General features: G+C 44.0%; 1 protein-coding gene and 1 long non-coding RNA gene across 7 annotated transcripts in view; one reads left to right on the top strand and one right to left on the bottom strand.

Annotated features, from left to right (window-relative positions):
* Positions 1–3,919, top strand: part of LOC125638444 (uncharacterized) — a 96,958-nt gene extending 93,039 nt beyond the window's left edge. For all 3 annotated transcript variants that reach the window (XR_007357232.2, XR_007357234.2, XR_007357231.2), the window contains exon 3: positions 3,311–3,919. This is a non-coding gene — a long non-coding RNA (uncharacterized LOC125638444). The remainder of the gene's footprint in view (positions 1–3,310) is intronic.
* The window catches only part of CLYBL (citramalyl-CoA lyase), a 234,937-nt gene that overhangs the window by 57,830 nt on the left and 154,032 nt on the right, over positions 1–23,075 (bottom strand). The gene's annotated exons all lie outside the window — the stretch shown is intronic.

Raw genomic sequence — 23,075 nt, 5'->3', positions numbered from 1 at the left:
GTGCACTAAAGAGGACTTTGAAACCAAATATGAGACAACAATGTAAAATCACGCAAGGAAAGGTAAATCTTGTACTTAAAATTTGTTTCTTTTTTCCAACTCTCCCAACAGAGATCCCAAAAAGACCACAGAGAGCTTTTACAATGCTCTGTTATTCATTTTATCGGAGAACAGAACTTTGCTGTTTTAACAGGCACATTCCGTATAGACCCGTATCAAGCAGAAGAATTGCATCTCCTAATATCATTAAACAGTACAGGGCAGCACAACTGCTCTCTCTTGTGGTATGGGTTTCAGGAGATCCACCCCACGGCCTGCGGTTGTATAGAACAAACTGACTTTGGCTTCCACTACAATCTTTGATTCCCACCCCCCCCAACAGCAAAGTGTGCTGCAGATCAGCCCACACCCAAGTGTGATGCTCATATGTAATTTATGAGATGAAAATCATTGATGCTCATTAGAAACAATCCAAAGATTCCCCAGGAAATGCAACCCTCATCTTTAAACTCTGAGAAAAGGATAGGTCACATTTTTAAAGATGGAAAGATTTTAAATACAGAGGCCTTGGGTACACTGTTTAAACATGCCGAAACCCCTCTATATTGATAGAATATTATGCTGCTAATATTACTGATTCATTATGACTCCAAAGACCTCTCTCTAATACTTCCCACTCTTTCTCACATTGAATAATATCATATTCTCTGAGTTGTCCCCTAGGTTTCACTGGAACGACTTGCACACAAAAGATGGAAGAATGGGGCCCATAGAAAGGATAAATACTCAGGAAATAAACACTAAAGGGCTTTACCTGGAACCCACCATTCTGGATATGGAAGATAAATGCAACTATGTGACATGAGAGACGTTTTTGGGAAAGGAGGTCTCCTTTGACCATTGGGCCTCAATTTGGCATGCAGCTGCCATTTTCCTTTATATACTATACAAAAAATAAATCACAATAAACTTTTGTTCACTAGTTATCTTACCCCATCTTCCTCAAAGCATATTTACTCCACTCCTGTAATGCAGGGTGAGCGAGTGTGGTAAGTAAGACATACACTTGAACATATGGCGTTATTGCCCCAGGAGTAAAAGAATTCTGAATGATATTAAATCTAAAACATATTTACAAGGATAAAACTCCTGATGCAGCTCATGGTGGTACTGTTAGGATTGCTCATGAAAGAGATTTACTTAGTAAAATATCCAAGACCTATTTTACCCCTATTATTAAAGAATGATGGGAATGAAAAAAACCCCCAGAAAATGGACCCTTGTTTAAAAACAGTGTGGGACACTATAACTATGGAAAAACAAACTCATGACAAAGTAGGACTTAGTGAATATTACTTAGTTTCAGTATCTTTCCTGGAACACAAGAAAATAGGTACCACTAGACAAAATATAAAGTGTTCTTTTTATTACAAGTATTACGTGTGTCTTTCTACTGGTTGTATAAACCAATTTTTGTTACTGTATACAATTACTTGCTGCATTTTTATATTTTTCAAAATACTGCATAGGCAGAGAAAATTCATATTTATCTTTCTGGCAACGTTTTTTATTATTCATGTAATTGAATTTATACTGCCTATAGAACCTTATGATAAAAAGTTTGGTTAAAAAGTGACAACGTTTCTATACACAGCTTTAAAAACCTGCTGTTGACTAGCTTGCCTTCCCTCACAGCAGCAACACTATGTAGGCACCATAATGAGAAAGGATTCTCATTAGGGCTGCCCTTGTAGGTCTCGCTCCCCAGGCAGCCAGAGAACGGCTGAGTCATGCAGGTGATGCATTCACTGTAATGAGATGGACAAACCTCAAAACCCACATCCAGGCTTCTGCTCATGTAGAAGAGAATTCCTTGTATACCCAATGCCTCTGGCAAAGAAAGAAGGGAGAGGGATGAAGAGTAAGAACAAAACCTCTAATGCTGGGAAAACCAAATATATAATATTTATAAAAAGACTCTAATGTTCGTACTCTCTGCCCAGTCATGCAGAAAACCAGAGTTTTAGTTCCAATTCCAGCCTCTTGTTCCTCTGGCTGGCCCGGAATGAGAACACCCTGAGGAAGCAGCACACTCAGCCCTTGCGGGAAAGCAGCGCCTTGTGTCATTCAGCAGCAACTCCTCTTGCTGATTAATGAAAGGGACTGACAGGCTCTTAAGGGAGTTCCATCCAATTCTTGTGCAAGGCCATTGTCTTTCCAGCCAAGGTCTTGAGTCACAGGAGGGGAATTCTTTCCAACTTGATAAATCCAATCCTTAAGGCCCTGTGTTATTGCCAACTTCTGTCCATGAAGGACTGTCTAGGACTCCCTCTGGAGCCCATCAGTTGGCTGGAGTGGTTATTGCTGAGACACAAGACACTCTCTGTTCTAAGGTTATGTCTACACTGCAATAAAAACCCCACGGCACTGAGTCTCGGAGCCTGGGGCAACTGACTGGGGCTTGCAGGGTGTGGCTGTGGGGATAAAGTTTGGAGTGTAGCTGTTCGGTCTCAGGTTGAGCCCAGGCTTGGAGACCCACCCCCTCAGGGTGTTTCAGAGCTTGGACTCCAGCCCGAGCCTGAACAGCTACACAGCAATTTTTAGCTGTTCAGCCTGAGCCCTGCAAGCCTGGGTCAGCAGAGCCAGGCCCATGCAGTGTAGACATACCCTGAAAGACCTAGCTCAGACTACCCTCACTACTCTCTCTCAGCACCTCCTGTCTGAAAAACAAGCACCAGGATTTGGAATTGTAATAAAGGATAATAATAGTCAGCTTATGTAGCACAAATACAAACTTGGAATACAAACCATTAGGCTATCTTCATTACGGTCACTGTAAATAAAAAGGACCCCTAACCCACACTATCGACTTTTGGACTGGAGCTGTTAGAAAAATTAAGAATTTTGACATTTTTAATCATTCAAAGGACAATTTTTCTTTTCAAATTTTGTTGTGAAAAATCTTTGTTTTTCCAATTAGGACTTCGTTAAAACTGACACCTTATCAGAGCATGCACTAAACAAACTTGCAGCCTCAGCTTTGCTAATTCAACAAAGCTCGAATTTTAGATTTGTTTAAAAATAGCATCCAGGTTTTAGGTTCATGGTGCTGTTTTCTGGGTGTGGCTTTTTTTTGTTTGTTTGTTTTGTTATTTTTTGCCGGGGTGGGGAAGAAGGGGTTGGTGAACAGGCCAGAGTGGCAGCCATTGTGACTAAGATCTCATCTACATCACAAAAGTCTTCTGTGTTTTGGGGCTTAGTTACAAAACATTAATATTGACGTTATTAAAACAATAATTTGGTTTTACAGCACACAGGACTGATCTGTGCTATAATCCTGAAAAGTCCAAACCTGTAGCACATTTCAAGAACACGGTTTAACAGATGTCAGTTCCATCTATACAGGAAGGCCTATCTGCATTTTGACCATGCCAGCTACTACCCCAATCAACCTTTGGCACTCTGCTTAGACCGCAAAAAAGACTACCAACAAGCATTAATTGTGTGGCTATTTTTTATGCTCAGCAGCATTACTCCTTGTGAACTGGACTGAGAACAACAAACTCACTGGACGTAGTGCATCAAAGCTGCTATCAGATGGTTAAAACCTTTGATCACACCAACCAGGGATGAATCTGAACCCAAGAACTAATGTTGGAAGACTCTATGTATTATTACTAACCCGTTGGTTCAGATGGTCCAATTTTGAAGATTTAGACTGCCCACTTTTAACCTCTCCTCTGACTAGCTCTTTTGGTCTTTGATGGAAATGACCTCATCATGGACCTGATGTTATAACATTAATTACACCAAAAGGTTTTGTATTCTGTGTTTATGCTACTGAAGCAGTAAATAAGATTCTAGCCTATTTCCAACTGTGTAACATGTAGTACAAAATAAAATGGATCCAAGCATGTGAGAGCAGAATTTTGTATCTCACATTTCATCTGTCAATTTTTTTATATCAGCAGCCAAGGGAAACCAATATAATGAACAGCTCATCACAAACATTCAAAACAATCATCCACTAATCCCAATTCCCTGGCTAAACATGTTTAGCCAAATTCATCCCTGGTGTAACCATACTGAAAACCACTGGAGTTACACCAAGGATGAATTTGGCTCATTGGCCCACATTCTGCCACTAGCACAACTCCGCACCAGCACTGACATTAATGAATCTTAATGATTACTTTGAGTCCTTCACATCTTCCCCCCTAATAAAAGACAGTTCAATTTTTTGTCAAATTTTCATACGCAGCTTCCCTGCTAAATTTTAACCTGGAAGAACACTATGAGCAACTAAATGAATTACATGTAGAAAGCACTTTTACTCATAAAGGTTAATACTTGCTGCAACTGTACAAATTTAGGGCAGGTCTACACTTAAAAATCCACGATAGTGGTTTAGTGAAGACACTACTCCACTGACGGGAGAGCTCTCCTGGGTGTAGTTAATCCATCTCCACAAGAGAAGATAGCTATGCCCATCGGAGAAGCTCTCCTGTGGATTTTTTACATCCCTGGGTGACGGTTATACCAATATAAGTTTGTAGTGTAGACCTTGCCTTAGCCAGTCAGCTAAAGGTCTACTACAGACTGTAGCAGTCTACCAATACTCCTTGATCACATGAGGCCATGTCTGCAAGCCCACTGAGACTTCAATGTGTTTTAAAAGCACAGGATCTTAATTTAATTTACATTTTATTCTAGGCCTCTGTACCCCTCAACCTGCCAAGGCCCAAATGTGGGACACTGTGTGTGACAAAGACCCAAAGTGAAGGACACAAACTAATTATTTATGCAGGAAACTGAAAATCCTGGGGGATACCTTCCTTTAGCGTAATTTAGTGTTTATTTTGTGTAAATAACTCTTTCTATAACCTCAGTTTCATGATTCTTTATATCTGATGTAAACAGTTTTCAACAATAAAAGTAAAGGGAAATCAAACTTGGATGGAAGAGACGTGGTTTTGGGACTGAAATGAATGATGTTCCCAAAAATGAGGTACATTTGAGAGGTACATGGACATCCTCACTCCTTTCCTTAACACTTTTCTCTTTCCTTTTCATTCATTCCTTTGCTCTCTAAATCCATAGTCTGGTCTATCCACATTTGTCTCTCAGACCACTAAATTGGTGTTAGCCATGATACCACGGATTGTATACTAGGGTGATATGCACCTTAAAAATTTGATAGATGAGATTGTATCCAAATAGGAGCTCTCATCTGATAATGTATTGTTACTACTATCAATGCAATAAAAAGAGACCTTTATTATCATTATACTTAAACCAGGATTTCTCAAAGTATGCCACATGTCTCCCAAAACAGGAACAACAACAGAATCTGGACATATCTCTGGATCTTCTCTAATATGAATAATTGTAAATGGGATACAGCCTATTCTATAAGTCTATGTGACATATTTATGGACTTACAGATATGAATAAATTATTTAGTAGGTGTTAACCACTAAATTTAAGAATTGGCAATTTCACGAGAACCCTCCGTTTACAGCAGTCTCCTATGTAAAGAGTAATTCAGAATTTTGACAAACCACTGGGACATAATTCCTAGGTGACTTTTCAGTTATTCAACTGAACAGACCTGGTGAACTTTGAATTAAAACACTACTACTTAGTGATTTTGATGATCCCAGTCAAGCATATCTTGATGAAATTAGAGATGCAGAAAATATTTTTTGACAGAGCGCACGAACAAAACAGCCAGAAGTGAATCCAGTTCTCTGAGAAAGGCTCATGCAGAGACAGAAAGAGAGACTGGGGAAATGTTGATAATTGGATTGTATGATTTTGGCAGAAAGAGGTGTGCTTTATTAGCAATCAATGCTGAAAACATAACTTTCCAACTATTAACAGTTTTTACTTGCCAAAAGAAAATTATCATTTCTAATTACTTTGTAGTTCTCTCTGTCTAGGAAAAAAAGCAGTAAAGAAAGGAACACATAAACAAGAAAGTAGTCCGACACATCCAGTATACAAATAACAGCATAACCAAAGAATGCTCTAATATTCCAATTTAGCAAAACTTTCATACTAAACAGAAAATTTAAGCAGAATTCACAGACTTTCACAAAAGTGTGATATCAATGTGAACATTTAAAAAAATTCTGCTAAAACAAAGTATGTGCAATTCCACCAAAAATTAAAATAGAAACAAATTAGTTGAAATTGAAGTGCATCATGGCTTAAATGTTCAAATATGCATTTGTAAAAAATATGACCCAGAAACTGCCCTCGCTACAATTGATTATCCTGACTGGAGGCATTTGCAGTTGCTGTACAGAAAACACTCAGGTAGCATGATTTGACGCAGGAATCCAAGGAGTTGCAAGAATGCTATATTTTAATAGCGATATTTCCTACATTCTAATGTTCCTTTGGTTTCAATAGAATGTCAATTTTAAATCAGTACTGCAGGAGTTAGAATGATTAGTTCCAGCCTGTAAAGGGTTAAAAATCACCTGTTTTATTAGCATGCACTATGGCAAATAGGATGCCCACAATTTTGATTGTATGTTATCCATTTTTTCCTTCTGGCATGGGAGGTTGGGACCCTCAAACAAGAACTGGTTCTGTCAATGCTACTCTGCATTGACCAGAGGAAGCTGCTCAGGAGCAATGTATTGTTAGGTGCTTCATACTCAGAGGTAAAGACACACTGGTTGAGATTTTCAAAGCAGTGCAGGAGTGGCTAAGTCCCCTGAAAATCCCACCTACTGCCTTTGGTAGACTCCTAAAGGCCACTATATATTGCCAGCTATCACCCAAATGAGCATTTGCACTCTCCTGCAGTAAGAAGACAAGATCCCTACCACGGAAAGAAACATAGCTAACAGGGAGAGCATGGGCTGACTGATTCCAAGGCCAGCGACATTTGGAAACCCAAATTTTAAAATCAGAAATGGAACAAGTTTGATAAAAACAACAGGTTCTTCTCACCCACCTCTGTGCAGCTGTAAATCAGTGCCAGAGCAGTTTCGTTCAATGTTCTGCTAGTTCCAGCTATGAAGTCCACTCATAAAAATATAATTATTTATTGTTCATTTCTGTAGACAAGATATAAAGGAACTCCAAATAAATATATATTAATACATTTCCTCTACTGGCTATTCAGATAGTCCTGATCAACTTGGAGATGAGTGGACCTTACACAGAATTTTTGTTTGAATTTCTGTGCCCTCACTTGCTGGAGCCATGGATGTGGGTGTATGGGGGAGATGGTGGGGGAACTGAGCAATACCGGACGTGTAATGGTTATGAAAGTCATGCTGCCAGTGCAGGTGGAGGGTACACAAATATGACAGGATACAAGCCCAGCTAGCACATGCTAGATGACTGAGGTCTTGAACGTACATGCTAGCAGACATGGCACATTAGTCAGGGCCACTCATAGGGCATGTTTGAGCACAAAGTATTGCAGGTATCCTGGTGTGTTGTTATATGGGTGCACAGGGGGGTCGGTGAGAAGAAATACACTCTTTGCTGTCTTCTCCTTGCCAGAACACCCATGCAACAGGGCAGGATTTAGCCTAGGTGTGTCTGTAACAGATAATGTGTCAATGCAGACTTAGATTCTAGATTCTGAATACCATAACACCAGAGCTGTGCAGAGATCCTGAATGCCACTATGCAGCGATCAGTTACAATAACCTCATGTTCCTCTAAGCACAACTGCTCAAATCTGGCCCAGTGCCTCTCTGGAGTCTCACTAGAGTCTCCAGAAAGTGGGAGAAGCACCATGTCTCACCTCTTCCTTCACCAAGCCAGTGGAGCTAGCTTTGCATGTGTGTCTGCAAGAGCATGTACTGAACCCAGTCCCAGTATGGTGCAGCTATCATACTTGTCTTTTGCAGCTGGAGACATTTCTACTCCTGGGGGAATTCTGCACCAAAAAATTAAAAATTCTGTGCCCAATATTTTAAAATTCTGCAAATTTTATTCGTCAAAACAACACTACATAATCATGCCAGTTTCAATTATTTTGATAATTTATTTCAAAATACCTGTCAGCAAGTATGTCTGTAACAATAAAGACACACATAAAAATTCCCTCAGGAGTTAAAGAAACACCTACAACAACCCAGTTCCTGTTTCTCTGCCTCTCCCCCACCCCTGAGCCCAGCTGGGGTCCAGACACTAACACCTTCTTTCCCCTAAAGTCCAGCCATGGGGCCCCTCCGGCCCAGACACTCACAGCCCCTACCCCTACTCCCAGAGCCCAGCCGTGGCCTCCCCAGTCCAGACACTCACACCCCTCCCGCCAGAGCCCCAGTGCACACCCCCCCCGAGCCCAGACACTCACAGCCCCATCTCTACCTGCCCAGAGGTTAGCTGCCCCCCATCCCCCGGCCTAGACACTCACGCAGCCTCTACCCCCAGAGCCCAACTGCGCTCCCCCAACCTAGACAGTCACAGACCCTACCCTCCTAGGCCCCAGGGATACAGAGGGAGAAACAGCCTGATGCTGGGTACCGGGCTTGCATGGAGTTTCCTGCGTGCTGCCACCTCCTTCCTTCAGGGCATGCTGGGAACTGCAGCTGCTGGGAACCCTCAAGTTCCCTCCCCCTCCCCCAGGGCCTTGTCTTCTATTTGTGAGCTGGGCTCTGCCACGTCCAGTGACCCCTAGTAGTGGCCAACATCTCTAATGCCCACTTCTGTGGGGAAAAAATGAAATTCTGCAAGCACAACACTAATTTCTGCAAAATTCTGCATTGTATAGTGGCGCAGAATTCCCCCAGGAGTAAATTAAATTGTATATCACTGAACACCTGTTGGGTTGGTGTGGCTCTGCATTGCCCCCTGCTCCTGGCCCTCAGGAAGTGCAACTATTTAACCCTGAATAAATAAGTAATAATTGGAATCTACTTCATTGGACCTTTCACAGGATGACCAACAACTCACCTTTTATCTTTATTCCTTCTGGGCCACTATTCGGTTTGTGACACCAGTCAGCACAGAGGTTGACTTAGAGAAGTGAAGTGAAGAAGCCAGGGGTGAAAGTAAGTCTAGGGTCTTATTGGTAAGGGGCTGGGCTGGGGCCGGCTCTGGCCCCCAGAAGGGGTGGGGTCTCTGAAGGAAGGGGCAGGGCTGGGTTCAGAGCCAGCCCCGACCCACCCTGTACCGGCAAGTGCCTCCTTCCCCCACCCCGGGGTAACAGCGGCAGCCGGGGACTCCGGCAGCAGTTTAAAGGGCCTGCGGCTCCCAGTAGCGGCTGGAGCCCTGGGCCGTTTAAATCGTCCCCGGAGCCCCGCCACCGCTTCCCCAGGGCTCTGGCTGCCACTACTGCCCTGGGCCCTTTAAATCGTTCCCGGAGCCTGCTGGAGGCCCGGGGAAGCGGCGGCGGGGCTCCGGGGATGATTTAAAGGGCCCAGTGCTCGGCCACCGCCACCACCCTGGGCCCTTTAAATCGCCGCCCCAGCCCTGCCGCCTCTACCCCAGGGCTCTGGCAGCAGGGCTCTGGCAGCAATTTAAAGGGCTGGGGGCTCCAACTGCTACTGGGAGCCGCAGGCCCTTTAAATTGCGACTGGGGAAGCCAATCCACCCTGGTACCGGCTTACTTTCACCTCTGGAAGAACCATAAATATTACCTCACAGAATAAGAGATGATGATGAATAATATAAAAGCCATAGGCTTAATTGATGCTTTGGATGCACAAACAGTTAGTGTCCCAGGGGCACAATGTTACTACTGATGCCATTTCTCCCTTTGCCTTATCGTCTTTTCCTGTTAGATGGGGCATTTTAAATAATTATGGTGCCATGAAGATGGGGCTCAGATAAAGCAACAAATCTTAACAACAGAGAAGGGAATAAAAACATACACAGCACTAATAATTTGGGGAGAGCAGCTACGTAAGATAGTTATTGCAAAGCATTACAAGGGTTGGAAGGATGGTTTTGTGGGTCAGCTCGGTCTTATTCTTAACTTTGCCACAGTTTTTCTGTGAGATGGTTGTTAAGACACTTAAGTTCTCTCTGCCTCAGGTTCCTTCTTTATAAAACAGAGATGATATAGTTGAGGTTCGATACATGAATATTTGCAAAACGTTTAGATACCTTTAGATGGAAGATGCTGTAGAAAACATTAGTATTTTTAAAAAGTTACCACAGAATTGTAAATTTTCATGGTGAAATTATGTCAGAAAAAAGCTATGATGTCATAAATGTAAAGTTTTTTAAATTTTCTAGTGCTATTGATGCTTTTGGAGTGTCACATACATAAACTAATGTTTAAATCCATTATATTGCTAATTGCCAGCCGAGGGCTGTTTTTAATAAACAAAAAAGAAATGTTCAGCATATATATGCCTACCTACATCATTTCTGTAATATAAAAATGATACAACATTCACACATGTACACGTTCAGACAAACTAACTGTACACTTATAGTAGCTCGACAATTGATGCTAGTACCATAATTAAACTAGAGGATTTGTGACAATCTGTAAGGGATTATTAATGTCACATGCAAATGTCATGTTTAAATATTTATGTTTACAGTACATGGCAAAAGTTATTTTACATTCTAGGGAGCATACTCGCTCCTCGATCCACGTGCAAAACTCCTATTAAAATCAAGAGTGGATATGTATGCAGAACAAGGGGAAAATATGCCCCTATCACTTTGATTTTTCTAAAACAATAGTAGGACAAGTGTTTCATAATTTCTGTGCAGGACTTTTAAGCAGAAATTGTGGTGCATGATACACTCCCAATTTCCAAAGAAAAAAATTACAGCCTTTCATTCTTATAGCAGCATGTAACTAAGATTTAGATGAGTGAACAGATGCATGCAAAAATCAGCCATGAGAATGGGAAACATTCATTTTCACAATCTGCTAAATCTGCTAGGTACGCATGAAACTGAGCCAAATAGATTTCCAGCAGAATGTAATATCACAGTCTTGGCACAATAGGAAATTTTCTCAGATGCATTTTGTGCCAATATTGGCACTTTTGCCATACAGCTGTGTTTCGATATCACTGAATTACACTGAGATCTGAAAGAATTAATTTATTAACTGGTAATATGGTTTCTAGCTAAATATGTTCTCCCATTGCCCACTTTCCAAGAAAATAAGACATGAATTTTTGTAGTTATACTGCCTTCTATGAAGTAACAGGGTTCTAGAGATGTATCCAGTGTTACTGTAGCCGTGTCGGTCCCAAGGTAGTGGAGAGACAAGGTAGATGAGGTAATATCTTTTATTGGACCAACTTCTGTAGCTTTCAAGCTACACCAAACTGTTCTTCAGGTCCAGGTAAGGTAAAGAGTGTCACAGCTAAATGCAGGGTTGAACAGATTGTTTAACATAAGTGGTTAGCATATATTCTAAGGGACCATTCAAGGTGAAGTGGCCCCATTAACACTCCTGTAGTCGTAGGACAAAAAGGGAGGTTGTTAGGGGGTTACAGATTGTTGTAATAAGTCATAAATCCAGTGACTTCATTAAGACCATGATTTTTAAGTGTCTAGCAAAGTTATGAATGTAAACAACCAGGCTCATCTTTTGAAGGTGTTGCACAGGTTTCCTTTGAGGATGAGGCCAGATAGATCAGATATAGAGGAACTGCTGAGCTCATTTCCCTGTAGTATTATATATATCCCATATTAAACCCTTTCTATTGAAATTTCAGGGTGTCCCATACAGAGCATTTACATGGTCTGAGATTACTGACCTCATACAACATTGGAAAAATATTCCAAATTTAGTAATGTTTTTAATGTTGCTATTCTCTTGGACTAGAGTAGAAATGAACATAACATTAGATTGGGGAGATTAGACTGGTTTAAGATAGACAGTAAAACCTTCCTTTAGGAAGTAGCTTGCCTGGAACAGAAATTTTGACTTCTCAAGGAAGAGTTGCATGGTTTATTGCGATGCAATGTAAATCTCATTGATTTAACTTTGCTGCTGGTGTTTCAGTTCCAAGATCCAGGCTCTTCAAAGCCTGAAGAGAGTGAACAGAATTAACACAGCCTGTCTCTCGTCAGCACTTTGAAAATAGAGACATAGATGAGAAAGGATAAACTGAAATGTCAGAAGAAAACAGTTTCCTCCAGGAGAAGTATTCTTTAAGTAGCAGCTCCTTTTTCTCTGTACTTGTTGCAGGACACATGGGCCCTCCTGTTCTGTGAAATCTCTTGTATGAAGTATTGTTGTAGCCAAGCTGGTCCCAGGAGATTACATTGACAAGGTGGGTGAGGTAATACTTTTATTGGACCAAGTTCTGTTGGTGTGAGAGAAGTTTTTGATCTTACACAGAGCTGAAGAGGAGCTCTGTGTAAGCTCAAAAGAGTGTCTCTCTCACCAACACAAGTTGACCTAATATAAGGTATTACCTCACCCACCTTGTCTCTCTAATGAAATCTCTTGATTGCGATCCCTCAACCCAAATTTCCACCAAGTGATGAGCTCTCAGATTTACCTTTCTGGCCTGATGGCAGGAGTCCAGATCTGTCAAATAATTTTCTGCCCAAGTTAGCAGGGATATTGATTTTTGAAGAAGGGAAGTGATTTTAGTCTCTTTCCCCCAAGAAATTGGGAGTGTATGCTAACACCAAGGCATTATGCAGTTTTATGAGTACTACCTGGTTGAGGACTTTCCTGAAGGATGATAAAGCTTTTCTCACCAGCTTCATGTCTAGTAAGCTGGAATTGCATTCTGGTTTCTTGAGGAGATAGAATAGAATAGAATAGAATAGAATAGAATAGAATATCAGGGTTGGAAGGGACCCCAGAAGGTCATCTAATCCAACCCCCTGCTCAAAGCAGGACCAATTCCCAGTTAAATCATCCCAGCCAGGGCTTTGTCAAGCCTGACCTTAAAAACCTCTAAGGAAGGAGATTCTACCACCTCCCTAGGTAACGCATTCCAGTGTTTCACCACCCTCTTAGTGAAAAAGTTTTTCCTAATATCCAATCTAAACCTCCCCCACTGCAACTTGAGACCATTACTCCTCGTTCTGTCATCTGCTACCACTGAGAACAGTCTAGAGCCATCTTCTTTGGAACCCCCTTTCAGGTAGTTGAAAGCAGCTATCAAATCCCCCCTCATTCTTCTCTTCTGCAGGCTAAACAATCCCAGCTCCCTCAGCCTCTCCTCATAACTCATGTGTTCCAGTCCCCTAATCATTTTTGTTGCCCTTCGCTGGACTCTCTCCAATTTATCCACATCCTTCTTGAAGTGTGGGGCCCAAAACTGGACACAGTACTCCAGATGAGGCCTCACCAATGTCGAATAGAGGGGAACGATCACGTCCCTCGATCTGCTCGCTATGCCCCTACTTATACATCCCAAAATGCCATTGGCCTTCTTGGCAACAAGGGCACACTGCTGACTCATATCCAGCTTCTCGTCCACTGTCACCCCTAGGTCCTTTTCCGCAGAACTGCTGCCTAGTCATTCGGTCCCTAGTCTGTAGCTGTGCATTGGGTTCTTCCGTCCTAAGTGCAGGACCCTGCACTTATCCTTATTGAACCTCATCAGATTTCTTTTGGCCCAATCCTCCAATTTGTCTACGTCCCTCTGTATCCTATCCCTACCCTCCAGCGTATCTACCACTCCTCCCAGTTTAGTATCATTCGCAAAGGTAAGATCCCTTACCTTTGACCACTCTGATCATTTCCATTATTGGGGATTCTCGTTAGTCTGTCTTTGGGACCCTTAGACTGATTCTAGTGGGATAGGAGAAAGAGTAGAAGGGACTTGTTGGATGGCCCTTGAGTTGCATGAAGTCAAGGAAGTCTCTGTGCTCCAGGGCTGCAGTGAAACAGAGTACAGCACTTGCATTTATAGTTCTTGGCAACAGACAGGTTCATTCAGCCACATGATTTTCAGTATAGGTGAAAGCCACCTGTCTGTTTTAGCACCATATAATACACTGAATACACTCTCTGGAATCTCTACATTAAGGAGACTTTATTAATGGATTTTGAGTAAGTGGTAAGCTACAGAGTTGCCCGTTTCCTGGTACACTCTGGAAGGAAAGAAATAACTATTCAAGGACAGATAAGGGAGACAGGGAATTCTACAAAGAATACCTTTCAGATACTTTTACTGTGATCTACGGCCTGGAATTTGAGTAATCTGTCTCTAGAAGAAGGAGGGTGAAGCATTGTCAGAATGACAGGTTTCAGAGTAGCAGCTGTGTTAGTCTGTATTCGCAAAAAGAAAAGGAGGACTCGTGGCACCTTAGAGACTAACCAATTTATTTGAGCATAAGCTTTCGTGAGCTACAGCTCACTTCATCAGATGCATTCAGTGGAATTCAGTTTTTCCACTGAATGCATCCGATGAAGTGAGCTGTAGCTCATGAAAGCTTATGCTCAAATTTGTTAGCCCTGGTCTACACTAGGACTTTAGATCGAATTTAGCAGCGTTAAATCGATTTAAACCTGCACCCGTCCACACAATGAAGCCCTTTATTTCGACTTAAAGGGCTCTTAAAATCGATTTCCTTACTCCACCCCTGACAAGTGGATTAGCGCTTAAATCGACCTTGCCGGCTCGAATTTGGGGTACTGTGGACACAATTCGATGGTATTGGCCTCCGGGAGCTATCCCAGAGTGCTCCATTCTGACCGCTCTGGACAGCGCTCTCAACTCAGATGCACTGGCCAGGTAGACAGGAAAAGAACCGCGAACTTTTGAATCTCATTTCCTGTTTGGCCAGCGTGGCAAGCTGCAGGTGACCATGCAGAGCTCATCAGCAGAGGTGACCATGATGGAGTCCCAGAATCGCAAAAGAGCTCCAGCATGGACTGAACGGGAGGTACGGGATCTGATCGCTGTTTGGGGAGAGGAATCCGTGCTATCAGAACTCCGTTCCAGTTTTCGAAATGCCAAAACCTTTCTGAAAATCTCCCAGGGCATGAAGGACAGAGGCCATAACAGGGACCCGAAGCAGTGCCGCGTGAAACTGAAGGAGCTGAGGCAAGCCTACCAGAAAACCAGAGAGGCGAACGGCCGCTCTGGGTCAGAGCCCCAAACATGCCGCTTCTATGATGAGCTGCATGCCATTTTAGGGGGTTCAGCCACCACTACCCCAGCCGTGTTGTTTGACTCCTTCAATGGAGATGGAGGCAATACAGAAGTAGGTTTTGGGGACGAAGAAGATGATGAGGAGGAGGTTGTAGATAGCTCACAGCAAGCAAGCGGAGAAACCGGTTTTCCCGACAGCCAGGAACTGTTTCTCACCCTAGACCTGGAGCCAGTACCCCCCGAACCCACCCAAGGCTGCCTCCTGGACTCAGCAGGCGGAGAAGGGACCTCTGGTGAGTGTACCTTTTAAAATGCTATACATGGTTTAAAAGCAAGCATGTGAAAGGATTACTTTGCCCTGGCATTTGCGGTTCTGCCTTTGCAAAAGGTTTCTGGGGAGGGCAGCCTTATTTCGTCCTTCATGGTAGGACACTTTACCACTCCAGGCCAGCAACACGTACTGGGGAATCACTGTAGAACAAAGCATTGCAGTGTATGTTTGCTGGCATTCAACCAAAATCCGTTCACGCGGTGGGAGGAGGCAAAATGCGACCTTGTAACGAAAGCACATGTGCTATGTATGTAATGTTAACTTTCAAGGTTTACCCTGAAAGAGTGTAGCCACTGTTTTATAAAATGTGTCTTTTTAAATACCGCTGTCCCTTTTTTTTTCTCCACCAGCTGCATGTGTTTCAATGATCACAGGATCTTCTCCTTCCCAGAGGCTAGTGAAGCTTAGAAAGAAAAAAAAACGCACTCGCGATGAAATGTTCTCCGAGCTCATGCTGTCCTCCCACACTGACAGAGCACAGACGAATGCGTGGAGGCAAATAATGTCAGAGTGCAGGAAAGCACAAAATGACCGGGAGGAGAGGTGGAGGGCTGAAGAGAGTAAGTGGCGGGCTGAAGAGAGTAAGTGGCGGGCTGAAGACAGGGCTGAAGCTCAAAGGTGGCGGCAGCGTGATGAGAGGAGGCAGGATTCAATGCTGAGGCTGCTGCAGGACCAAACCAGTATGCTCCAGTGTATGGTTGAGCTGCAGCAAAGGCAGCTGGAGCACAGACTGCCACTGCAGCCCCTCTGTAACCAACCGCCCTCCTCCCCAAGTTCCATAGCCTCCACACCCAGACGCCCAAGAACACGGTGGGGAGGCCTCCGGCCAACCAGCCACTCCCCCACAGAGGATTGCCCAAAAAAAAGAAGGCTGTCATTCAATAAATTTTAAAGTTGTAAACTTTTAAAGTGCTGTGCTTAAAGTGCTGTGTGGCATTTTCCTTCCCTCCTCCACCACCCCTCCTGGGATACCTTGGTAGTCATCCCCCTATTTGTGTGATGAATGAATAACGAATGCATGACTGTGAAGCAGCAATGACTTTATTGGCTCTGCAAGCAATGATTAAAGGGAGGAGGGGAGGGTGGTTAGCTTACAGGGAAGTAGAGTGAACCAAGGGGCGGGGGGGTTCATCAAGGAGAAACAAACAGAACTTTTACACCGTAGCCTGGCCAGTCATGAAACTGTTTTTCAAAGCTTCTCTGATGCGTACCGCGCCCTCCTGTGCTCTTCTAACCGCCCTGGTGTCTGGCTGCGCGTAACCAGCAGCCAGGCGATTTGCCTCAACCTCCCACCCCGCCATAAACGTCTCCCCCTTACTCTCACAGATATTGTGGAGCACACAGCAAGCAGTAATAACAGTGGGAATATTGGTTTCGCTGAGGTCTAAGCGAGTCAATAAACTGCGCCAGCGCGCCTTTAAACGTCCAAATGCACATTCTACCACCATTCTGCACTTGCTCAGCCTGTAGTTGAACAGCTCCTGACCACTGTCCAGGCTGCCTGTGTACGGCTTCATGAGCCATGGCATTAAGGGGTAGGCTGGGTCCCCAAGGATACATATAGGCATTTCAACATCCCCAACAGTTATTTTCTGGTCTGGGAATAAAGTCCCTTCCTGCAGCTTTTGAAACAGACCAGAGTTCCTGAAGATGCGAGCATCATGCACCTTTCCCGGCCATCCCACGTTGATGTTGGTGAAACGTCCCTTGTGATCCACCAGAGCTTGCAGCACTATCGAAAAGTACCCCTTGCGGTTTATGTACTCGGCGGCTTGGTGCTCCGGTGCCAAGATAGGGATATGGGTTCCATCTATAGCCCCACCACAGTTAGGGAATCCCATTGCAGCAAAGCCATCCACTATGACCTGCACATTTCCCAGGGTCACTACCCTTGATATCAGCAGATCTTTGATTGCGTGGGCTACTTGCATCACAGCAGCCCCCACAGTAGATTTGCCCGCTCCAAATTGATTCCCAACTGACCGGTAGCTGTCTGGCGTTGCAAGCTTCCACAGGGCTATCGCCACTCGCTTCTCAACTGTGAGGGCTGCTCTCATCTTGGTATTCATGCGCTTCAGGACAGGGGAAAGCAAGTCACAAAGTTCCATGAAAGTGCCCTTACGCATGCGAAAGTTTCGTAGCCACTGGGAATCGTCCCAGACCTGCAACACTATGCGGTCCCACCAGTCTGTGCTTGTTTCCCGAGCCCAGAATCGGCGTTCCACAGCATGAACCTGCCCCATTAGCACCATGATGCATGCATTGTCAGGGCCCATGCTTTCAGAGAAATCTGTGTCCATGTCCTGATCACTCACGGGACCGCGCTGACGTCGCCTCCTCGCCCGGTATCGCGTTGCCATGTTCTGGTGCTGCATATACTGCTGAATAATGCGTGTGGTGGTTAATGTGCTCCTAATTGCCAAAGTGAGCTGAGCGGGCTCCATGCTTGCCGTGGTATGGCGTCCGCACAGAAAAAAGGCGCGGAACGATTGTCTGCCGTTGCTCTGACGGAGGGAGGGGCGACTGACGACACGGCTTACAGGGTTGGCTTCAGGGAGCTAAAATCAACAAAGGGGGTGCCTGTACATCAAGGAGTATTTCAGGCAGGACTGCACGGAGGGTTCCAATAAGAAATGGTGCACCTAAGTTATCGTTGTTATTGGAACAAGGAGGTTAGCCTGGCCTCTGATTGATACATGGCTAGATTTACCTCGCTGCACCTTCTCTGTGAGTGACTGCAGTGTGACCTAGAGGAATGAGTCCCCTAGACAGGGGAGGAGGCAAATGAGTACAAAACAAATCTGGTCTATTTCTTGTTTTGACCCACTCCATCTATCTTTTACATCTTTGGCTGGCAGCAGACGGTGCAGAAGGACTGCATGCCATCCACATCTCATGGCTGCTTGGCAGAAGATGGTACAGTACGCCTGCTAGCCATCCCCATCTCTTGCCTGCCTGGCAGAAGATGGTGCAATACGACTGCTAGCAATCCTCATCTCTTGCCTGCCTGGCAGAAGATGGTACAGTACGACTGCTAGCAGTCCGTATCGCCTGCCTGCTCACCATAAGACGGTTCAATAGGACTGACTGCAGGACTAAAGAGAATGACCTGGTCAAGTCACTCCAAATTTAGTCCCTGCGCCCATGTCTGCCCAGGCGCTCCCAGCCGACGCGGCCAGGAGCACCTCGGACACGATGAGGACGACTACCAATCGTATTGCACCGTCTGCTGCCAGAAGGCAAGGGGTTGCTGCTACTGTGCAGCAAAGCCGTACCGCGTCTGCCAGCACCCAGGAGACATAGGGTGACGGTTACCTGAGCGGGCTCCATGCTTGCTGTGGTATGGCGTCTGCACAGGTAACTCAGGAAAAAAGGCGCGAAATGATTGTCTGCCCTTGCTTTCACGGAGGGAGGGAGGGAACGGGGGCCTGACGACACGTACCCAGAACCACCCGCGACAATGTTTTAGCCCCATCAGAGCGCTCCATTGTGACTGCTCTGGACAGCACTCTCAGATGCCCGATTGTTTGCCATTGCTCTGACGCTGGGAGGGGCGCTTACAGGGTTGGCTTCAGGGAGCTAAAATCAACAAAGGGGGTGGCTTTACATCAAGGAGTATTTCAGGCAGGACTTCACAGAGGGTTCCAATAAGAAATGGTGCACCTAAGTTATTGTCCTTATTGGAGCAAGAAGGTTAGCCTGGCCTCTGATTGATACATGGCTAGATTTACCTCGCTGCACCTTGACTGCAGTGTGATCTAGAAGAATGAGTCCCCTAGACAGGGGAGGGGGGGGAAGCAAATGAGTACAAAACAAATCTGGTCTATTTCTTGTTTTGACCCACTCCATCTATCTTTTACATCTTTGGCTGGCAGCAGACGGACTGCATGCCATCCACATCTCATGACTGCTCGGCAGAAGATGGTACAGCACGACTGCTAGCAGTCCGTATCGCCTGCCCGCTCACCATAAGACGGTTCAATAGGACTGACTGCAGGACTAAAGAGAATGACCTGGTCAAGTCACTCCAAATTTAGTCCCTGTGCCCATGTCTGCCCAGGCGCTCCTGATCGACCTCACAGAGGCGACCAGGAGCACCTCAGACATGACGATGACGGCTACCAGTCGTACTGTACCGTCTGCTGCCACAAGGCAAGGGGTTGCTGCTACTGTGTAGCAATGCCGTACCGCGTCTGCCAGCACCCAGGAGACATAGGGTGACGGTTACCTGAGCGGGCTCCATGCTTGCCATGGTATGGCGTCTGCACAGGTAACTCAGGAAAAAAGGCGCGAAATGATTGTCTGCCCTTGCTTTCACGGGGGGAGGGAGGGAACGGGAGGCTGACGATATGTACCCAGAACCACCCGCGACAATGTTTTAGCCCCATCAGGCATTGGGATCTCAACCCAGAATTCCAATGGGCAGCGGAGACTGCGGGAACTGTGGGATAGCTACCCACAGTGCAACGCTCCGGAAGTCGACGCTTGCCTCGGTACTGTGGAAGCGCTCCGCCGAGTTAATGCACTTAATGCACTTAGAGCATTTACTGTGGGGACACACACACTCGAATTTATAAAACCGATTTCTAAAAAACCGACTTCTATAAATTCGACCTTATTCCGTAGTGTAGACATACCCTTAGTCTCTAAGGTGCCACAAGTACTCCTTTTCTTTCATTGTCAGAATGGCTCTCTGCACTGCTTACAGGACTCTGCTGGAGCTCTGACATGAGGGTTAGAAGAATAAAAGGAGTAGCTTGGAAAACTACTTTTGTTTAGGCCATATCTATGACCTGTAAAGTTGTCTCAAAGGGGATGCACAGTCCTGTCTGTTTTTTAACTTCACATGCTCGGTCAAAAGGAATGCCTGGAATCTGCAGCTTCTTTCTGTGCAATGTTTCACCCCATAACTTTCCTCTCTGTTATATTCTAACAACATGCATTAATATTTGGTCACTCCTTCAAGAAAGTTCATGATACATTTGCCCTATTTGGCGACTCATCTCCCTTCTTATTAAAAGAATTTCTAGGGTGATTACATCCCGCCAGGAGAAGGGAGAATTTCTTTGTACAAATAAGACACCACCACATCATCCACTTTTCTACCTTATCATTTGGATGGCAACACAACTTTTAACGTTGCTTGGGAGAACAGTGCTCTGCATTTGGAGAATCCCAGCACAAAACTACAAGTTTTTCAATATCAGAATGAAAGGATGTCTTATCAAGCTTTCTTTCTGTAGGAAATGGGATGTGAAGCCAGGGATAAATAACTCTTGCTATTTAGGTTACAGAGATTGCTCACACAAGTAGAGCATGTGTGTTTCCTTTCTCTAAGCTTCTCCGATAGCTTACTGTGGCACAGTTTAGTGGCACATGGAAAAACTTTCTTCTAGCAATGATAAGCTGTGTCTGCTTTGAAGCACAAGAAGAATTGAACTACTCCACAACTGTTGCTGCTGCTAAGAAAGCAACATATTATAGGCTGTGATATTTGTATTTAGGGTGACCAAATATCCTGATTTTATAGGGACTGTCCCGATATTTGGGGCTTTGTCTTATATAGGTGCCTATTACCCTGCCCTCCCCCACCCCTGTCCTGATTTTTCACACTTGCTATCTGGTCACCCTATTCATATTGGTTCATGGCTACAGGAATGATGAAGAATCAGTTTGTGCAGTTCGATGACTCCAGAGAAGAGACTATGGTGAACAATCTTGGTAAGCGTGGCGAGTATGAGTGAAAGAAAACATGTAAAGTGCCAAAAGGGAACCAGCAGAACATTGCACTTGTATGAAATGGGACTAATCTCATTAGCAGTAGTGATAACCATTGCATCCCTGATGGAAATACATAATTACTGAAAAAAGCTAATCAACAACGATAGCAGCAGGGTAGCCAAGAGCCCCTATTTAGCCCGCCTACAGTTCTTAATTGTTTAGAGCTGCCCCTTCTCCTAAACCTTATATAGCTGGACCAGAAGAATGTTGTGATTAGAGACCCCCATATATAGGTCAATGCAATTAAGGAAATAATCCAGTACTCTGCATTTCTAATTTCTGGCTCAAGAGTAAATGAACTATAGGAAGCTTTTCTTTACCTAATATTGTAGATTAAGGCTTTCAATATCTATATCTATAGATAACCAGCATTTTGGATTATGTAACAACAATTAACATAGCTAATTTTAGGGGGAGATCTTCAAAGGCACAAAGGGAAGTTAGGCACACAACTCCTATTGAAAGCCAATGGAACCTAGGTGCCTAACTCCCCAAATGTGCCTCTGAAAATCTCCCCTTAAATTTATTAACAATATAAGTGGACACGCGTTATTTATTATCAAAGGCAGCACGAGTCTTAGGCCAACAGTCAGAGAAGTTGAACTGTGCTTTGCAAGGTGAATAGCTGGGCCATAGCCACACTCTCCCAGCAGAAGGAAGAACACCGAACATTAGGGTGAGAGTAGCACCCCTGGGGAAGCACAGGCAACAATGGCTCCATTTCATATGAAAGGAAAGCACAGCAAATGTTGTAGGACTAATACTGTACTCAACAAAATAACTGCAAAGAGATTGTATGTCTCTTGTCAGATAACCATTGCTGATTGCATACTGCTGAAGACAGCAGTGTGAAGTGAAGAGGGATGAGGCAAGCATGCTAAATAGGATGGGATAAGACTATTATAAAAAATAAATGAGGGGGAAATGGTGAAAAAGAAAAGACAACATTGTGGATACACAACTGTATTAGCTGTAAATAAAACATATGATTTCCCCCCTTGAGTTACACAAGCAAGAAATATAGAGTAAATTATCAAGATGAAAAAAGGAAGTTTTCTTTTTTTAAAAAAGTAGTGGCAATTCAGGCTGCATAACATTAAGCAAAGAGAAACCTACATTTCCATGGCACCATCCCAGATAACCCATTGACTTCAATGGAGCTAGGCTGGTTTATGCCTTTGAAGGAGCTGGCCCCTAGATTAGATTGGTAATTTACTCCCATTTAAGATCCCTTTACACCGCCAGAGTGTGTAAAGGGGCCTTAGTGAAATGAGAATCAGGTCCTTTGATCTCTAACCCAAATTAATTCCAGAAATTCCATCAATTTAAAGTTTTTTTTTGGAAGTGAACTGAGTGGAAGACAAATATGTGATTAATGATTTCACAATCGATGTTTCACTTTCACCACTCCCATGTCACGACTCATTTGATCTGTTCAGAGGCCAAACATTACCAGAGTAAAAACAAAATAACTCCACAAATGCTCTACTTCACTTACTTGCAGATAATCAAGTTATATAGCAGGTTTCAGAGTAGCAGCCATGTTAGTCTGTATCCGCAAAAAGAACAGGAGTAATACTTGTGGCACCTTAGAGACTAACAAATTTATTAGAACATACGCTTTCGTGGGCTACAGCCCACTTCATCGGATGCCTAGAATGGAGCATATAGTAAGAAGATTTTGTGTGTGTATATATATATACACACACACACACACAGAGGAGGTGGAAGTTGCCATACAAACTGTAAGAGGCTAATTAATTAAGATGAGCTATTATCAGCAGGAGGAAAAAAAAAACTTTTGTAGTGATAATCAAGATGGTCCATTTAGACAGTTGACAAGAAGGTGTGAGGATACTTAACATGGGGAAATAGATTCAATGTGTAATGACCCAGCCACTCCCAGTCTCTATTCAAACCCAAGTTAATGGTATCTAGTTCGCATATTA

This window comes from Caretta caretta, chromosome 1 (genome assembly GCF_965140235.1).
Source record: "Caretta caretta isolate rCarCar2 chromosome 1, rCarCar1.hap1, whole genome shotgun sequence".
Taxonomy (NCBI): Eukaryota; Metazoa; Chordata; order Testudines; family Cheloniidae; genus Caretta; species Caretta caretta.
This window is presented reverse-complemented; position numbering and strand designations above follow the sequence as displayed.